Source organism: Triticum dicoccoides, chromosome 6A (assembly GCF_002162155.2).
Source record: "Triticum dicoccoides isolate Atlit2015 ecotype Zavitan chromosome 6A, WEW_v2.0, whole genome shotgun sequence".
Lineage (NCBI taxonomy): Eukaryota > Viridiplantae > Streptophyta > Magnoliopsida > Poales > Poaceae > Triticum > Triticum dicoccoides.
Window position 1 is genome coordinate 359550721 of NC_041390.1, and position 20308 is coordinate 359571028.

Consider the following 20308-nt stretch of genomic DNA (forward strand, 5'->3'; position numbering starts at 1 on the left):
CTCCCCGATGACTCGGAGTCTGACACCGAGGTTGTCCCGAAGCGCCGGTGCCGGACTAAGCCCCAAGCCGACTCATAAGTGGTTCCGGATTTTTCACACTTATTCAATCCATGAACTGTGATGGTAACTCTGAGTTCTATCTTTTAGTCTAGCCCGTGATCTTCCCCCACTATCTTCGTCCTTGGGGGATCTGCCATCGGAGATGATGGAGAGCGGGTCGCCTCCATTAGCCTCCCTGCTACCTAGGGCGAATGGCACCGAGGTATCATCTCATAGGCCCTCCCCAATCCATGAAGAGATGCAGGGGGGGGGGGGTAATTTAACGGCGCCAGAGGGTAATACCTAGGCTGCCGGAGGGCTGGGGGGACGGTCCTCATGAAGACCGGCGACGAGGGCCCCGGTCAATCTGTCCCCTAGCTGCAGGCTACTCAAGGGACCCAAACGGCCCCGAGATATAGTGAATGACCTCCTGCAGGCGAAGAGGGAGCGGTGACCTCTCTAATTCGGAGGCGCCAAATACAATGGCAGGTGCACTTCAAAGTGTGTTCGTCCTAGACGAGCGCCACATCCTGATGGGCACTGTGTCTGAGAAGATTTAGTCCAGCAAGAGCAGGCTGAATGAAGCCTTCTACAGCCTGCTAGCAGCCTTCGAGGTACGCAATGTAAAGTTTTTGACCATTTTTGTGAACTACATGCCTGTACACAGATAGTAGCCCCAGAGACTTTGTTTGGTTTTTGGAACAAAAGCGAGCAGAAGATCAATAATCAATTATCAGGTGGTAACACAATATTTTATTTGGATTAAAACAGGCTTCATTGTTAGCGGCGACTGCCCAATCTGCAGAAGTTTCCGAACTCAAGCAGAAACTGGAGCGAGCCGGGGAGGTCTAGCCCTTGTTAACACGCGGCTTGACTAGGCGCAAGGTAGAAGATACATCATACTGTATGCCTTTTTATGTCCATGTTTATTGTGGAAATTCAAGAGCTGCAATGTGCGTGTTTTTACAGATGGTGCCGCCGCGGTGGAAACCCTTAGGGGAGAGCTTGCTCAAGCCAAGGAGCAAGCAAGGGTAAGCAAGGCATCCGCCGATAAGGTGGCTGCTGACTTGACGTCCGAACAGGCTGCTCGGCGCCGTTTTGAGGAATGGGTGACCGAGATGGATCAAAAACTTAAGGACACCGCCGCCAAGTGCTAGTCCTTGGAAATAGAAAATAAGGCGAAAGGGACCGAACTTGCCAAGGCCCTTCAAGACCCTTCGGAGCCACGTTCTGAATCCCGCGCAACACGGGAGGAAATCCATCAAGCCGGTCAGATAGCGGCTGGTAAATTTGGGGATTAGAAGTATGCCTTGTTTAATCGACTGTGGAGTTCTCCAGATGCATATGCGGATCTACCGAGGAGTGCTCCCCAATTCTTCGGGGCCCACGAGGGATACGAGTCGGAGAAGCTCTTCTGGTCACAGTTTGTGGAGCAGGAGCGTCCCCTACCACTAAATGACCAGATGGCGCAATGGGCAGAGTTGCATAAGATGTCCAGCATGGCCATGAAGGACATCATAATCCGGTTGTCACTGACTGAAGCCATTCCGGACAGCTACTTCGGCCTTGTGCATCGTCTCGTGGATGCACTACCCCGGATTGACACCGTCAATAGGTGGTCCTATATAGAAGGAGCGTGTATGGCTTTCGCCCGTGTCAAGATGCACTGGGTGAAAATGAATGCCGAAAAGGTGGCAGTTGAGGGTCCTCCCGAAAGCAAGGCCCACCGCACACGGGAGCGCTATTTTGAGGACGTGCTAAAAGGTGCTCATCTTGTTGAGGGCCAATGCTCCAAGGACGTAGTGTTCGAATAAAAGAGTCCAAACTGTCCGGGGATTTGTATTATGAACTAAGTATTTTGTAATATATTCATTCCTTGATGAAAAGTTTTTATCCTCTTGTGCGGCCGTTTATTATATCTGAGAGTTCCTAGTCGTCAGCTTCAGCCCCCATGTAGATGCTACTTGGGTGTTCAGAATTGCACATAAGTACACTTAACCCAACATCTTGGTCCTTGAAGGAGGTGTCAGTGCCGCGAACCAGGCAATCAGACTATTCAGTTTTGTTGCTCTCACTTAGCTATAGGAGTTTGACAATGGGTCTATTAGGTAGCCCCTGGTATGTACGCGACTATCCTGATGTGAATGCGTTACATATATGACCGGGAAATGGTCCTTCATGTAATACGAAAAAATCGCTAAGGATTGTAATGAATCGTCGAGTGGCTGACCAGCTCCCGTAACATCATGACAGTCAGTTCTCGGCTTTCTCTGCTGAGATGCTTAACGGACGAACCAGAAACACAATCGCAGTAGTTCTCCCTTTACTACCCTAGCCGATCAGACGGAACGTAAGGTAGCAAGCACAGGAGCCGGGCAACCCCACTATGGACCAAAGACATGATTCGGAGCCGATGCATATAATGCCGAGCTCGGGACGCCGAATTGTGCTGTAAAGTTTTTCGGACTTCTGTTTGGCAACACATATGTTTCCTTATAGAGCCCCTAGCAATTTTGTACCAAGGTGTGTTCATGAGACCACTTAACAGGCAGAATAATGTCTATAAAAACGATACCGAATAAGAATTCTTGTTCACTGAAATCTGATTGATACGCCAAAACGTAATCTTACAGAAGGTACCGTAATCACCAAGGCCATTTTAAATGCCAGGGGTATAGGGCTAAGGGAAAAGCTCTATACAGGTTCTTGAGCGAAGTTATGGTCTGCAAAATGCTTTGCACCTTCCTGCCGCACGTGTGTGCCGCTTTCTCCCAAATAAGAAAGATTCCTTTAAAGGAATGGTCTTCGGCCATGTATACAGAACCGGGCTCGGAAAGAGTCCTCCTGGGTCCGAAGAATGAGTAGGTTTTGATTCACCTGTGGTAAAAAAGAAATGATGATTAAGTAAAGGTGAAGGCCGTATAAGGCCGAACATTTTTATAGGCCTGTTCGTATATTGCCTCCGCCGATGCCCAAGGTATTTTGAGTGCATAATTGTGCACGAGCAGTACGAATTCTACTAATGTATGTGGCGGTCGACGGAGGCTAGGCTGCTAATCCAGCCCTGAAGTTGCCCGACTGCCGGCATGTAGGACTGACTGGTCTTGCATGGAGAAGTCCGGTGGCCTAATAGCCAAGGAGATGTGTGGTTTGATAGGGCCGCTTTGTACTTCGGCCGCAATGACCACTGTATGCTCCTTAGTATGGAGGGAGCACTCCATGTTTCCATTGATTGTAATGACGCCACATGGACCAGACATCTTGAGCTTCAAATAGGCGTAATGCGGGACCACATTGAAGCGGGAAAAAGCGGTTTGTCCGAGCAGTGCGTGATAGCCGCTGCGAAAGGGGACGACATTGAAGATCAAGTCTTCGATTTGGTAGTTTCCGGCGAGCCAAAGACTACTTCCAGCATGATTGAGCCCATACAGCGGGCCTCTTTGCCAGGTATTACTCCTTTGAAGGTAGTTCTAGTGGGCTTGATTCTTGACGGATCAATGCCCATTTTGCGGCCAGTGTCTTGATAAAGTAGATTGAGACTGCTGCCGCCATCCATGAGGACTCGCGTAAGGTGGAATCTCCCATTGATTGGATCGAGGACCAGAGCTGCCGAACTTCCGTGACAGATACTAGTTGGGTGGTCCTTTCGATCAAAGGTGATCGGACAAGCCGACCATGGGTTAAATTTGGGGGCAATAGGCTCTATGGCGTAGACATCCCGTAGTGCGCGTTTTCGCTCCCTCCTAGGAATATGTGTGATATATATCATATTCAATGTTTTTACCTTGGGGGAAATTGCTTCTATCCCCCTGTGTTCGGTTGACAAGGCTCTTGGTCATCGTCGTCGCTTGGCGATCCTTTTCCCTTGTGTTTGATGTTAAGTTTGCTGGCCTGCTTAAAGACCCAACAATTTCTATTGGTATGACTGGCAGGTTTATCGGGGGTGCCATGAATCTAGCAAGGCCGATCTAGTATTCTATCTAGACAGGATGGGCCATATCTGCTTGCCTTGAATGACTTTTCCATTGACCGGGTTTGGGGCCACTGAATCCGGTGTTGACCGCCGTTTCTTGGGATCCTTCGTTATTGCTTTGATGCTTGTGTTCGTTGCGTCGTGGCTTGCCGTTACCGTCCCTGGCTTCGGAGGTTCCTGGGTCACTGGTGTTGTTGATTCTACGAGCGAGCCAGCTATCCTCTCCCGCGCAGAAGCGGGTCATGAGTGTGGTAAGGGCTGCCATGGACTTCGGCTTTTCCCGGCCGAGGTGTCGGGCGAGCCACTCGTCTCGGACACTATGCTTGAAGGTGGCAAGGGCTTCGGCGTTCGGAAAATCCACGATCTGGTTCGTCTTGATTTCGTACCTGGTCCAGAGCTGCCGGGCCGATTCCCTGGGTTGATGGATTATGTGACTAAGGTCGTCGGTGTCTGGGGGCGAACATAGGTACCTTGGAATTTATCTCTGAAAGCGTCCTCCAAGTCTTGCCAGCTCCCAATAGAGTTTTCTGGTAGGATATTCTGCCAGTGCCGAGCTGGCCCCTTAAGTTTTAGGGGAAGGTATTTGATGGCGTGTAGATCATCACCGCAGGCCATGTGAATGTGGAGAAGATAATCTTCAATCCATACTGCGGGATCTGTTGTGCCGTCGTATGATTCAATGCTCACATGTTTAAACCCTTTTGGGAACTGGTGCTCCATTACGTCATCGGTGAAGCATAGGGGGTGTGCGGCACCTCCATATTGGGCCATGTCACGATGCAGTTCGGATGACGTGCTTATGTGCTTTTGGCCTGGGCGTGGTTATGCTTATCGCACCAGGCTTTATAGCCCTCCTCTCGCACCAGAGCACGCCCCCACGATCTGTATATTGAGCTGGTCTAACCTGCTCTTTTTTCCAGGACCTGTTATAGGTTGTGTGTGTATTCCGAAGCTACTGTTTTTTGCTTTTACGATGAGGTGGTGCAGGATGGTGTTCGGCTTGAGTTGCCATTCTGTCCCGACCACGCGATAGGCGGTCGGGTCCTTCAGCCGTGTTACGTGTGTGTGGTATGGGCTCCAGCACCTCGTCGTCGAATTGGGGTAGTAGCTTACGCTTCGGGTAGCTCTTTGTTGGGCATTTGAGGCCGTATTCTTTGGCTGCCAGGACATTAGTCCATCTATCATTGAGCAGATCTTGGTCAGCTTGAAGCTGTTGTTTCTTCTTTTTTAGGCTTCTTGCTGTGGCCATTAGCCGGCGCATAAAGTTCTCTTATTCTAGGGGTTCCTCTGGCACGATAAAATCTTCGTCACCGAGGCTCACGTCGTCCTCGGAGAGAGGCAAATAGTTGCTCTCCTCCGAGTGTTTGTTCCCTGCTTGTTCGTTAGGGTCAACTTGCTTGTCCTCTCGATCATCTTCTTCGGATATTGGATCGATGGGGTCTTCTTGGTCTTGGGCGTTCTCCGAAGTGTCGTTGCCTCCGATGTCGGTATTGCTATCTTTCCCGTGACGCGATTTAGAGCGGCACCCCTGACGTCGACTCTTCGGTGGTATCTCAGGAGGTTCGCCCTTGACTGGATCCTTCGCGTTGTCGTCGTCGCCTTCCTTAGGCGTGTCCACCATGTATACGTCGTATGAGGAAGTGGCCGTCCTGTGTCCGGAGAACGGTGGGTTTTGGGCCTCCTCCTCTCCGACATCGTCGTCCATACCATCCATGTCTTCGGAGCTATAGTTAAGCATGTCGGTTAGATCCTCGATAGTGGCTATAAGGTGGGTGGCGGGTGGGAAGTAAAATTCCCTATTTCCAGCCCCTAGTCCAGGCTGGGCATAATTTGGAAATGGTTCCTCTATGATGGTGAGGGATCGCCTTAAGTCCAGAGCCTCATTTAAGAGCGAGGTTTGGACGGGGACAGAAGTTTCCGGGCCGAACCCACATGATTTAGACTTTGAGGGTTCGGAACTAGTTTTCGGAGAAGGTCTCGACTTTGTGATAACTGCCGGTGGCACTATTCTCTATGGATCTCCGATGCTGAGATCTATAGCTGCAGAGAAGGTCTCGACTTTGTGATAACTGCCGGTGGCACTATTCTCTATGGATCTCCGATGCTGAGATCTATAGCTGCAGAGAGTTCGGCGGGCTCTAAGCTCCCATTTTCGGACATGGTGACGTGCTCCGGATCTAAGGCCAGAGCGGTGGTTGGGGCAGCGAACCCTTGGAATATCAAGTCTCCTCAGATAACAGTGACATAGTTTAGGTTTCCAAAACTGATCTGGTGACTAGGAGCGTAGCTGTCGATCTGCTCCGGGTGGCCAACCATTGGCACGCAGTGCCAAGCCGCCGAATAGAAAGATTTGGCCGGGGAGAAAAATCTCCCTCGCGGCAGCATTGTTGTAGATGATTTATGGGGCCATCAAGCCTTTCGCCGATCGCACAATGGAAATCTCAATGAAAGCACCAATGCCGGTGTCACAACCGGCAGATATCGGGTAGGGGGTCCCGAACTGTGTGTCTAAGAATCAAAGGTAATAGGAGGCAGGTGACACAATGTTACCCAGGTTCGGGCCCTCTTAATGGAGGTAATACCCTACTTCCTGCTTCATTGACTTTGATGAGTATAGAGGTTACAAGAGTTGACCTACCACGAGATCGTAATGGCTAGATCCTAGATATCCAGCCTGTATGGTTATATTCGCCTCTACAGACTAAACCCTCTGGTTTATATAGACACCGGAGGGGCTAGGGTTGTACAAAGTAGGTTTACAGAGAAAGGAATCTTCAGATCCGCACGCCGAGGTTGCTATCTATGCAAAGGAGTGTCCCATCCAGACACGAGGGAAGGCCTTCTATCTTGTATCTTCACGCCCCATCTGTCCGGCCTACGAGTAGAGCATGCGAACGGTGTGGGGTTGTTGGCTTGCCCAGTGGATAAATGGCCGCAAGCCCCCAAAGAGTTCTCGAGTACTATGCAGAACCCACTAGATGTCATGTCGACTAAACCCATATCGTATGCCTGACGGTATAGCTTATGCCTGTTCGCACGCCATGCCGGTGCGTGGATGTAGCTTCACTTAATTCCCTCAACTGTCACGGCTCCCACGACTTTCACCACCCTCGCATGGTCGCGCCCTTTGAGACTTCGACCAGCTATAAATGAGCAATTTTTTGCCTACTCTACATGCATGATACTCCCTCTAGTCGTTTTTACTTCTCTCAACCATTTGCAAAGTCTTTGACCAAATTTATACTAAAAATATTAGTATCTACAATACTAATTATAATGAGTATAAAAACAACTTTTTATAATGAGTATAAAAATATTGATTTGACATTGTGAATGTTGATGTACATTTTTCTATAACTTTGGTCAAAGTACAAGTACATTGACTTTAGATAGAACTTAAATGCACAATGCAGACAAGTTCCACCATCCAGGTGCGTGCCATGTCCTATCTAGTCATCACAACAAGGTTAGCTATTAGAGTACTACTACCTCCCTTCTAGTTTAAAGGGCTCAATTCAAAAATTTCACCTACTCTTACCAAGATAGAGGTGGTGTAATAGTTTTTGTAGTGGTTTCTAGAGTATGGCCTCCATCTTCAAGAACCTTCCCCGCCGCCGGCAAGAAAGCAAGGAGATGAACCAGAAAGGAAATGAGGCTGGAATGAGTAGTTCTGTATTTTATACAGTGGCAGAGGTGGGTAAATATCTGTTACACCTCCGTTGGTGAGGCGATGTCTCTATGCACACACATCTCATCCGTTGGTTCCAAGTAGATCAAATGGCTCATGTTGTCCAGAGGCAGACATACCATCACCACCAACTGAGATTTTTATAGGAGTGGTCATGCATGCATGTGGTGTAATTAATGCATCGATTTACACAAATTTTTGAGAAAAACGAGAGTACTAAATAAGTACTTTTGCAAACTATGAAATTAATTCCACCATTCATCATGTACCTTGGTTGAAGAGATTTTCAAATTAAGCCCTATAAACCAGAAAGGAGGGAGCACCACATTACCACAACTATGGCCAGCCTTAATCATCGCATGCAATAATTTGGTGCACCTTGGAATGTGAATGCCTACTTGACTCTCCTTCTCCCTCCAGCAGTCCAACCACTCCACCTCGTGTGAAAAAAAATCTGCATGGATGACACTCCTCCCCCACGCTCATCCAATTTGTTGTGACTAGAAATATTTCCACCCCTTCCCTCACCCGTAATTTACTCCAACAAATATGCCCACGTAGCTGCTTCAGTTACTTAACTGTAGGTGCATTGGGTCACTAACATGTGGGCCCAACAGGCATATGGCCCACATGTCAGGGACGCAAGTGGACCTGCAATTAATTCAGTGAAGCTCTGTCCATATATCACATAGGTGTCCTATTGCTCGCTATAAATACTGCGCCTCCCACAACATTTGGAAGAACGCTCACGTCCATCGCTATCTCCTCCCCCACACTCTCACGTCGACCACCATGGCACCCCCCCCAAGCCCTAGGCGCCCCTCGCTGCACCGCACAGACGGTCACGCTCGCCGTTCCGTTCCTCGCCGCCACTAGTCGAGGAGGACACGTCGCCGTTCCGTTCCTTGCCGCCACTAGTCGAGCAGGACACATCGATGTTCCGCTCCTCGCTGCGACACATCAAGGATGATGCAATCGGCGTTCCGCTCCTCGCTGTGACGCGTCGGCGTTCCCAATCTCGCCGACACGTGCGCCAGAGAACGCGTCGGCTCCCCGCCACGAGGAGAACGCCGCGCCGCCCGCCGAGCCCCCCAGCCTTGAGGAGCTTTGGAAAGAAATGGATGTCGCTTTGTAGAAGGCTTTTCCTATGGCAGAGCGCACCGTAATAAAGGCAGAGAAGAAGGTCGAGGAAGAGAAGCACGCCGTGGGGCAAGCTGTCTGGCAGGCCTATGTTGTGTCTAAGAGAGTCTGACAATTGGCTCTTTTGTAGAAGGCTCGAGCAAGGCCGTGAGGGTGGCGAAAGACGCCCATGCCAAAGCCCTGAGTGCAGTCGAGCCCAAGCGCCTCATCTACGCTTGGCGGTAAGTGGACTGGGTGCACGCTTCCAGCGAGGAGGAGTACCTGTTGGCACCGGATCACCAAACCGATGAGATCGCGCTCGCCCGCCGACAAGCCGCCAATCAGCACCTCGCGAGTTGCAAGGCTGAGGAAGAGGCTTTGTGTCAGCGCGCTGGGAAACGACCATGCACGAGGGCACTCGTGGCACGCCTCAAGCGCTCCTTCGAGTGTTGTGGCTTTTATTAGGAATATAATTTAGTTCCGTAAGGCGATCTCATTAGTTTTGGGACACAAAGGATAAATCCCGAACTTTCAGGAATTATTAGCGTCCTTCATTAAGTATGTAAAAGGAAATGTTTGGAAACTTGTGTATCTGTATGCATTTTGTAAGTACGTGCATATAGCACAAACTTTACTATATACTATCGCACTACATGTCTCTCTCTATATATGCATGCAGACTGTGCTACGCCCTCTGTCCAGGTGAATAAGTCATCTTTGGTTCTGCACCGTGACCAAGAAGGAGGAAAAACTTATACACCTAGACGGAGGGAGTACTACTATTACTTATGTATGGGAAATGCACATTTTAACATTACGATGTAGTTTTTGTAAAAGCAGAAAACAACACTAGTCAAGCCTGTGAAACGATTCAATGCAAAACAAATGCAAAAATGCTCGTTCGATTGTTTACTTTTAGCTTCCTTCTCTGTGGTTATTCCTCTATTATAATTTGTACGGAGTAGTATCTCACTGGTCGGGAAGGCATGCAAATTCCCAAACTGCTTCCTACACCCTGTATCGATTTTTTTCCTAACAAGTTGTGTCGTGCAATTGGAATTACAACTTGAGTACTACTACTACGAGTACTAGGGGCTAGTTCTTTTAGGTTTCTAGAATAGTAGTAATCCCATAACTACTACCTCCGTCCTGGTTTATTGGTCGTCATTGTAATCTGTGTCAAATTTTGACCATAAATTCAACTAATGAAATGTTTGTGCATGTCACATGCACTAACATTTTATCAGTTAAATCTTTGGTCAAAATTTAGCACAAATTGCAACGGTGACGAATAAACCAGGAGGGAGGTACTAGTAGTAGTTTAGAAGACCAAATAAATGAGTGAGGCACCTTAATGTTACTCTCCACTGTGACTAGTCTTATGGGAAAAGCTGGCGAAGAGATGGCTTAGTTTTTAAGCCGCCAAAAGAACGGGCCCTAGGAATAGTAGCTAGGGATTCTAGGAGTAGTAGATAGGGATCGAGTGTGCGAGATGAACCGGAGAAAGTAAATGAATAGAGATGAAACGCAAAAAAGACGGAGGGATGTGATGGTTGCTTGTCCGTTTCTTTTACCAGGCCACTTATTACAGGGAGTGATTGGGTTTTGTGATATGACGACTTTACTGCCGCGCCATGAGCGTGGTGGGACTCGCGTGTAGACTCTCCCTCTACACTTGTACTACATCGGTCGTGCTTTATTAGTACCCATTTGAATTTGACTGAAGATTTAACTGACAAAATGTTAGTGCATGTCAACAAAAACTATATCATCGGATTTGTATTTGAACATAGTTTGCAATGATATAATTTTAGGTGACATGCATCAGCATTTATCGTACTATATATAATGTTAGTTCAATTTTTGGTCTTACTAATCTATAGTAAGGTGCCCGTGCGTTGCACGGAATAGTGAAATGCATTGATCGGGGAGTTGTTTATTTTGACAAAGGATGTGGGGGTCATCTCATGTTGAACGGGTATCGATAGGTTTGTTCGGATATTATTTCATCTCTACAACACACAAACATATGGGTGAAATAGATAAAAATGTATCTTTAAAAAATGCGTTCAACCTGCATCCAAAACTTGTGAAAAATAACACTTATTGTGCTTTGCAAGAAATGATCTTTTAGAATTAGTTTTTGAGTATCGATTGTTATACATGTTGGCTACAGATGAGATGGCACTTTCTTATAGTCAACAGTTGGCTATACTATTAAGTATTAACCACGCCCTTATACACCTAGATGGAGGGATTAAATCTGGATGACTTGGAAGGGGGCACACGAGAGGTAAGAAATGGTTCATCATAAGTCTTTCACCAGTACTGTAGTAAAAATTCATACATGAAAGATTCTATACTAAACCATAAATGGATACACTTTTATTCATGTGCGATACTCCAATAGAGCAAGATCAAGCATGGAAGTCTCCATATGCTTAGACAGTGGATTACATTGAGCGAAGACTAATGATTAACATTTAACTTGGTAATGCATATGTCCAGGTGAACCTCCTTTGAGTCCCCGTGCACCATGTTGGGGAGGGGGAATCATACCATGCGTCTTCCATGTCCACATTGACGGGAATGTCCCAGCTCGGCACAGTCCTAGTCAGCTTCATGTAGCCAGTGTCGCCGCCCACATACCTCTGAGGGGTAGTGACATTGGGCACGCCCGTACATCGTCCTCGTGTTAGTGTCAGCGTCAGCGGCGTCGCCCCTGACGCACCCTACAAAGATGGGGCGGCACCCTGCACGGGCCTCACCGGTGCCCACGATCAAGAGGAAGACGCTGTCGTCCTCCTCCGAGACTAGCAGGCGGCGGTGATCCTTAGTGACTCCGGGACGGTGAACGGGTAGCTCGTCTCGTACTTGATGTTCTCTGCCAAGGGCCAGTAGTGGTCGCCGCACGCGTGCGTGATGTGATGCACGATGTCCGCCGGCGAGCCCCAAAATGCCATCGGGCACTCATAGCAGAAGACAAAGGGCTCCTTGGAGGCATCGACCAGGCCGTCCATGAAACGGGAGTGGATGTAGGGGATGTTGCACTAGTTGAATATATGAGCAAGTTATTACGAGATTTAGTCCGAATAAGCACAAAATAAATCATGACGGCTATAACAGAGAGTAAACTAACCATGTGTACTAGCATAGTAGATGAACAGATTGAATCTAGGACACAGACTAGAAACATGAAAGGACAGGAAGGACAGAAACACATACGGTGCATCACCAACTGAGTCTTTTATAGGAGCAAGTAATATAGTAGTAGAAGTAGATAAAAAACCGAGTAGGTGATGATGGTGTGCCTGCCATCTTATAGTATAGACCATCCGATCTATATCTAACAAATAGAAAGCAAACTATGACAATTATACAAAAGATACCTGCACCACTCTCTACATTTACAGATAAGGCATTGCCTGGTTCATCCTTATCTCCCACAACCTCATTGCTGAGCAATTGAAAAAGGAAGTCTCTGGAACAATCTGGAATGGTGGCCGCTGCTGGCGCCGTCCATCCCCATGCCTCCGCCGAGTCCGACCACCAGTCACCACCACACCCCACTCCTCCTCACCTTAACTATCATCTTTCTCGCGATGTCATTTTTTCAATGAAATGGTCGAGATACCATTTTTCTGATAAAATTCTCGAGATATCTTTAGTTTTTACACAAGGGATTACTCTTGCATGGGTTGATCACAATAGATTTTTTGTAAAAAAATGCATCTTGATGTTCCGTGCAATGCACGTGCATCTTGCTAGTTTTTTTGCATATAATTCCAAACACCATGTAGACATGGTCTTTGACCTTTTCACAACTATGTTAGTATCATTGTTAGTGGTCAGACGGTGCAAGTTATAGCCCCCGATGTTTTAACCTTTTTTAGTAATGATATCTGGCGATTGTTTGCCATGAGCTCAATCATCGTGAATCCCACGTAACTGTCAGATTTCCATTTGACGGTGGCCTATTTTTAACAATAGTATTTGACAAAACTGCCACCCTTACACACGTACTGTAACTGCATCGCAGGCGTTTGCAACTGCCATGTCTGCCAGTGAATGTTTGCTAGGGATTGGAGTTAGCACCGATGGCGGTTCGTAGTCGTTCCATGCTCGGGCATTGAAGTTTATAACTATTTTAGATTAGAATATACTAATCCTCCGGTGCTAGTAGTAGAACAGAGTCCTACTCCACTACTACTCTACTCAAGAAAGTTAGGGCATAGTAGTACGTACTGTAGGGAGTACCAGTACTGTGATCACTCAAGCAAGCTCTCTGGCATCGATATGACCCTACCCTCCTGGTATGTGTCTCGTAAGTCAAGCGGCATGCTATAGTCATCATCACCTTTCCACTTCCCGCAACACATATTTGCTTCTCCATCCATGTCCGCACATAATCGTCCAATCTTCCATCCCTGCTAAGGTGCCACCCCCCTCTTCCGAAATCCAAGCACTAACAATGGCAGAACCGAGCAGCATCCTACGAAAGAGTGGCTGGAATTCGCTCCCCACAGAGGTAATCAAGCTCATTGTTTCACGTGTGGACAATCTCAGTACCATGCCACTCGCCATGTGCTCATCGGGGCTGTACATTTGCACAAAGCCCTCGGGCCGGAGATTTTTAAGCCAACTCCTTGCTTGCTGATGCCGCCAAATCTTCAGAAACGACATGTCACACATCATAACAATCATAGGGTGGCAAGCATCAACCCTATTGACTGTGATTCGATACCTGTCACACTCAAATACATTAACAGTATGTACTGCGTCGGCATGAACACATCTTGGATGGGGCTCGTCGACGGTGGCAGCAGCTGGATGCTTGTGGAGGTCTACACCCGTCGATTGATCCCACGTGCTTCGATTAACACTGCACTGCTTTGGCACCGCGGCCTAGAATACTCCGAATCTTATAGTAGCCAAGATGATACTAAGTTTGATTTTCTCAAGTTTTTAATATGCCAAGTGCCCACGAGATCTGCGAATTATAAAGACTTCAGGCCAATTGCGTTCTTCAACAGCGGTCTCGCCTATCTGACATGTCACTATGGTAAGTGGATAAATCTGCACGTCCATCGCATGATCATACATCCTCCATGGTTCTCTGATGCCATTGAACACAAGGGCTTAATTCACGGTGTCGACTCCTTCTATGGCTGGACATATTGCTAGCCTACTCTAGTACTCGCTACAAACGGCTGTTACAACAGTATGTTACTTTCCTATGATATCATGATGGCTTGCTTATATTACTGTCAACATTTATTAATAAAATATTCATGCCCATAACATGTTGTTCTTAAGATTGACTACATTAAGAGCCCTTTTTTTTGACTCCAACTTGATATGATGTTGTAGGTCGCCTGGTGTCCCTACCCTTCCTAATCCCAGAACCTTTCAAAGAAAAGAGGCATGCAAGTTGCAGGTAGTTCCTAGCTCGATCAGACGATGGCGAACGATTGATGATCGTTCACGCGTACGAGACGTGTTGTTTCACGGAATACAATCACAGTCACTGCAAGGTCTTTGAGGAGGATCCCACCTTCTCTGGGCCTTCAGGAATTTTTGGCTGGAGGCTAGTAAGTAGCCTTGGTACACGCTCTCTATTTCTCGCAATGAATTATCCGATTAACTAGGAGATAACCAACAGCAAGGATCATGATGGCAGCGCGGTTTCGTTCATCAGGCAAAACTATGTGTACACAACATACCATGCATCTCTGCATGCACCATACCCTGATATGTGCCACCACGCTCTGCAGCCCAAAATAGGAGAGAGGGTCACAAGTATTAGACTTCGACCTGCTGGCTGGAGTTTCCCCCGTCAGGCACCCATCTGGTTCAAGATGTCATCCAATCTCCACAGCTTAATAAATAGTAAGGTCTAACTGAGCCAGTTAGTTAGATGCGTACACTTGGTGTAGTAGGATCTTTATTTAGTTTGATGCATACACTTGTTCTTTTTGGTAGCCCTTTTGTAATGATGGTTGATGTTTGGTTTGGAAGAGAGAGGTGCGTCTTTACTCTTCTGGCCTGCTTACTGCTTCTATTACACCCCCAACCCTCGTTGTTGTTGTTGTTGTTTTTTTTAATGTATAATCAGTATTATATTTTGTCTGTTGGTTGAATAAATATGTTGCTAGATCAACAAACACAATGTTTTGGAAGTCGTTGCACGGTCCGATCCTTTAGTGCCCCGTACCATACGTAGCACATACTATTTTCGTACGGAACACATTTTCCACTTGTTGATAACATGCATCCCACTGATGAAGGCCCAATAGAGGAGCCCATAATTAACTGGAAGGGAGGCTCTGACATGAATCCGGGCCAGGTGCATGCTCATGGTCCCCTAAACATAAATAAGTAAATAAATAAATAAAGCTAAATGCTCATGCACTAGTTCTTTAAATTCACGATTTATTAGGAGGATATTATTTCCTATGATAGTGTCATTACATTTAGTCGATATAATTCTTAGGAAAAGATAGCGACCAGTCTTCTTTCTCCCACCCTTTTTTTCCTATAACCAGCGGACCCATGCAAATCGTAGCCAATGTCATAAATAGTTCCGGTCCATTTTTATTTTTCCATAAGAATGTCCAACCCAGCATAGCACATTGGAGACAACACTTTATCCTCCACCTTGGTGCACTCACGGCGGCGCCGTCGTCCGACCCTATCAACATAGTGAATCGGAGAGTATGACAGTACAGACCTACCAGGTCCACTCCCGAACACAAGCAAGTGCCTCCTTTACTACTCAGATGCACCCCTCGTATTTTTACTCTAATCCACCCTTCTGATATCTGCGACCCACATCATTTTCAACGTATAGTCAATTAACGACAGAATTGCACAACTGTTTTTTTAGGATTTGTTTGGAGGAGCAGGCTATAAACTGGGTTGTGTGGTCTCTGTGGCTCATCTAACAACATGACCAGCCTAGCAGTTTTTTCTTTGGGAAAATAGGTAGGCCACTATTTCTTTTTGAAGAATACCCAAGCTAGGCCTATTTGTTCTTTCCTACTTACTGGGCTGCAAATCTTTCAAGATGAGGAGGGATGCATTCCGGCCTGGCCAAAGAGTATGGTCAGTATCTGTTAAAAGTAAATCGGAAAATTAGTTTCTTTTTTGTTTTTGTTCTTCACTGATATTTTATATTTCATTGGATTTTAACATGACATAGTACTAATTTATTTTTAAATTTGTTTTAGTATGGCAACTAATTTTTGGATTAAGAATATTTTGTTCCCGAGCAAAAATTTGCGAATTTTCAAAATTTCGCACATGTTTAGTTCAATTTGTTTAACCTTGGTACTGACCAGAAAATGGGCAGCAATTCTAAAAATGGAAAATGGGCTGCAATAAATTCCATATGAATTATAAAATGAGTAAAAATTATAAAAATAATAGTAAATGGGTTGTACACGCCACATATTTCGAGGCTGACTTGTTTACGCAAGGCTTTGTCAGTCAACACACGATTCTAGTAGCAGTTACTGTTAGATGTCCATCCAATGGCTGACGTGCTTCTCCAATCTCTGATCTTCCTGCTCCAGCAGCCTAAACCAGTGTCGGTGGGACTGCTTGCTCCCTCCTCTTGTGGCCCATTGTCATGCCACACAGGCTTCACTAGCCCACCCTACTCCCTCCGCTGGCCTGGCTGCACGCAATCAATTGCCTCCTTATTATGCGGAAAAAAATGATTCCTCCCACTGACATCTAGGGCATACCGGTTCGGAGGTTGACCTATGGGCCTACTAAGTTCACGCATATGCATGGCTTTGTCAACTTAGTCAACAAACTATTCTAGCATCAGTGATCGTTGGATTTGAACCGAATGGTCCTGCTGCTCTTTAATCAATGCTCTTCTTGCCCTAGTCGCCCAAACCACCGCCGGCGAGACCACGTGCTCCTGCCTCAAGTGGCTGGTTGTTCTGCCATTGAGACCTCACCGCCCCCTACTACTCCCACTACTGGCCAGGCCCTGCGGCAACGGCAGGCTCACACCGCAGCCAAACTAGTGAACCCTCGTACTCCTCTCTGCATGGGCTTGCACTGCCGTGTATTCCCCGGCTCCGCGTTGTCCCCTTCCTAGGCCTCACGTCGTCCACTGCCCTGGTGCTCTCGGCGCAGCGTGGCCAACCTGGTCAAGGAATGACCTCCATCAGAGAGTACTATACGTGGAGAGGCTGACAGCTGGGTCTACGACCGCAGCAAGCAAGTGCCTCCTTATTACACGGAAAATAATGATTCCTCCACCTGACAGTAGGGACCCACCGGATGGGCCACCGTATTTCGTGAAAAAAAAATTCTCCCCTGACTGCTGGGACCCACCAGCTACATCTTCGCACGCAAGGAAGTGCCTGATAGTCGGGACGCACCAGGTCATTCTGCTCGCGAACATGTATATACATATTGGTCGATCGATCTCTGTGTAGGCTGCAGGGATCAACCATGGCCGTGTAAGGAAGGGCACGTGTCGTAGTAGAGGTGCCCACGTGTCATAGTAGAGGCGCGCACATAGAATGTACACATATGTACAGCGGTCAGGGTGCAAGAAAGTAAATACGGCCACGTACATACATACGGGCGGGGTCTCGAACGCCTATGAATACCTACGGCCAGGGCTCGTGTACATGGCTTGATCGGAACGGAGAAACTGCATCATCGTCATGTTCATGGGGAGGCAACGGAATGCATCGTGTTCATCAGGAGGCAACGGAATACGTGTTGTTCATCAAGAGCCAACCGGCTTGGACGGAACAGCCAATGGAAATGAGGCCTGCCGTACCGTAGAACGAAGGAAACAGCCTTGTGTTCGACCGGCCACAGTCGAAACAGGATCATGTTCATCAGGAGGGGTATGGTATACCGCAAAATGGAGGAAACGGACTTCACTTAGACCTCCTATGGTCGAAACAGGTTCATGTTGATAGGCAGGGGTGTGGCGTACCGCAAAACGGAGGAAACGGACTTGTGTTGGAGCGCTACGGTCGAAACGGGGGTGCTGTTCATCAGGAGGGGTGTGGCGTACCGCAAAATGGGACTCCACGGGATATTGTTCATCTCCACTATCGACCTCCTCCAGCTTCCACATGCTACTGTTCATCCACCATCGACCTGCTCCAGCCTCCACCTGCGACTGTTCATCCACGGGCTCCTGTTCATCCAGCCTTCACCGCTCCTCCACCGGCTACTGTTCAACTAGCCTTCTCCACAGGGTCCTGTTCAACCACCCCTCCATGGGCTACTATTCATCCAGCCCTCCACTGGCTACTGTTCAACCAGCCCTCCACCGGCTACTGTTCATCTAGCCCTCCACGGGGTCCTATTCATCCAGCCCTCCACACACAGGGTCCCGTTCATCAAGAGACAATGGCATCTACTACCACGGGGTCTTGTTCATCCACCCCCCCACCGAGAACTGTTCATCCAAGCCCCCCCCCCAACAACAGTCACTGGTCATGTAGAGGCAGCATCGATTGGCTCCAGTTAGCAGCAGTAGCTAAGGAATCACTCGGGTTCAGTTAACAGCAAGGGATCGATCGCTAGGGTTCAGTAACGTAACTAGTGTAATCGCTCGGGTTCAATTAGAGCCCAACTCCTCACTCAGGTTCAATTAGAGTGCAACTCCTCACACACACGCATACGCATGAGAGAAACGCGCATCACTCGGCCCCCGACCACCCATCGTAACCGGGAACTCCCCTGATATTTTCCTCGCCCTCACTTCTACCACGGTTTTTTCCGTCATGGACGGCCCAAAGAATGTCATGCAGCTGCATCTCTGGCCCACCCAGGACGAAAAGCCCATTTCCTCTCATGATTATTTGTCATAGAAGTAGGAGCCCACCACATCTATGATGATACCGTGTTCAGCCCAAAATGCCACGGATGTGTCTTTTTTTGTAGTGGCAGTGACACTTATATATAGGGAGAAGCAGTTTGTGTGATACATATCTATATTAAGGGATAGGTAGATAGCATGTGTGCGAGGCGTGCATAAAGCATCACGGAGATAAACAAGCGGTGTGCGCGAGTGAGCGTGAGCGCGCGCGCGCGCGCGTGTGTGTGTGTCTATGTGTGAGTGAAATCTCAAAACAAAAGGTGCTCTGCTGGAATCATGTTGTATGTATTCATATGGTTCCCGGATCGAGTTAACCTTACGCATATGTGACAGTGGATGGGCAGAATTAAAGGGGTGGGCGTGTTCGACAGAGAGAGCATGTGTGTTTTTGTGTGAGAGACTTGTAGGACGGGGTAGAAAGACGAATTATAATCTTGATGGAGGGAGAGAAACACCCGAAGTGCGCGTGTGTGATTCCGATGCCCACGGAGAAATGAGATATGTACGTGTGTGTGAGAGATTGGACAGTTCATTCACGTATCACTATCTATCGACCATGGACGTGCATCGCTTGAACATTGTTGCGGGAAACCATGACCACCTATGGGACCAAGGGCCCCTTTCTGGTTTGGCGGGGGGATGGCGCGTTGCACAAAGAGTAGAGGAGCATGGAACTGCACGACAGAGATCACACGGGCAGTCTTTACCCAGGATCGGGATGTCGTGAGGCGTAAAAAATGGTGGTGAATGCAACACGCTTGGCCGACAAGGTGGCCTCAGGGCGAAAGAGGTTTACACGCGTATGAGTGTGCGTGGGGATGGATTAGCCAACCCTTTCTACGGTTGCCTTGGGCCTCCTTTTATAGACAAAGGGGTCACCACAATGGAAAATCAATCGTTATGCATTGATTAGATAGCAAATAGTGATATCATACCTAACTCAGCAGGCTGACATGGTGCATTAAATGCGTCGCTCTACGTCACATCACAGCTCGCCCGACAGGCTCCGTTGGGTTGTTTTGCCAGGTTCACATCTGCTCGCTCGACACGTCACAGGACGTGTGTCGCTTGGAGGCATTTCCAGTAGGAAGTGGCTGCCATGTGGCGAATAGCAGCCACTTAGTCACTTTTGATCTTGACACCGCACCGATCGGCGACGTGCGTCGTGATGAGGTGGCGTGGCGAGGTGGTTCTGCCTTCATGAGCCCCGACAGGCCTACCAAGAAGTCATGGACGCTTGGTTCTAGGGGTAACCCCATCCCCGCCAGGCTCGCTTGCCTGGCAAGGGAGGTTTTTCCATTAGCAATATCTTGCTTATCTGACTAGTCTTGGTCCTCTTGCGCTGCAAGCTGGTCCTTTGAAGAACTGATCCCTTGTGCTCCAATCTGACCATGGTGAAGTAACCTTGTTCTCGTGCCTGTGCACGGTCTGGGCAATGGACCCAGGGTTTGTTACACTAATGGAAGTCCCCGGGCCTGGCCCGAACGCGCTACCGGGCGTCGTCGGGGCGGGCCCTAACAAGTGCACATGTAGGGACGTGGAAGTGGCTAGCCCCTTGAGATCGTCTTTGCTTCTTCATTATCTTGGGTAATGCCAATCGTGGTGCGGTCACTCTTGTAATGGC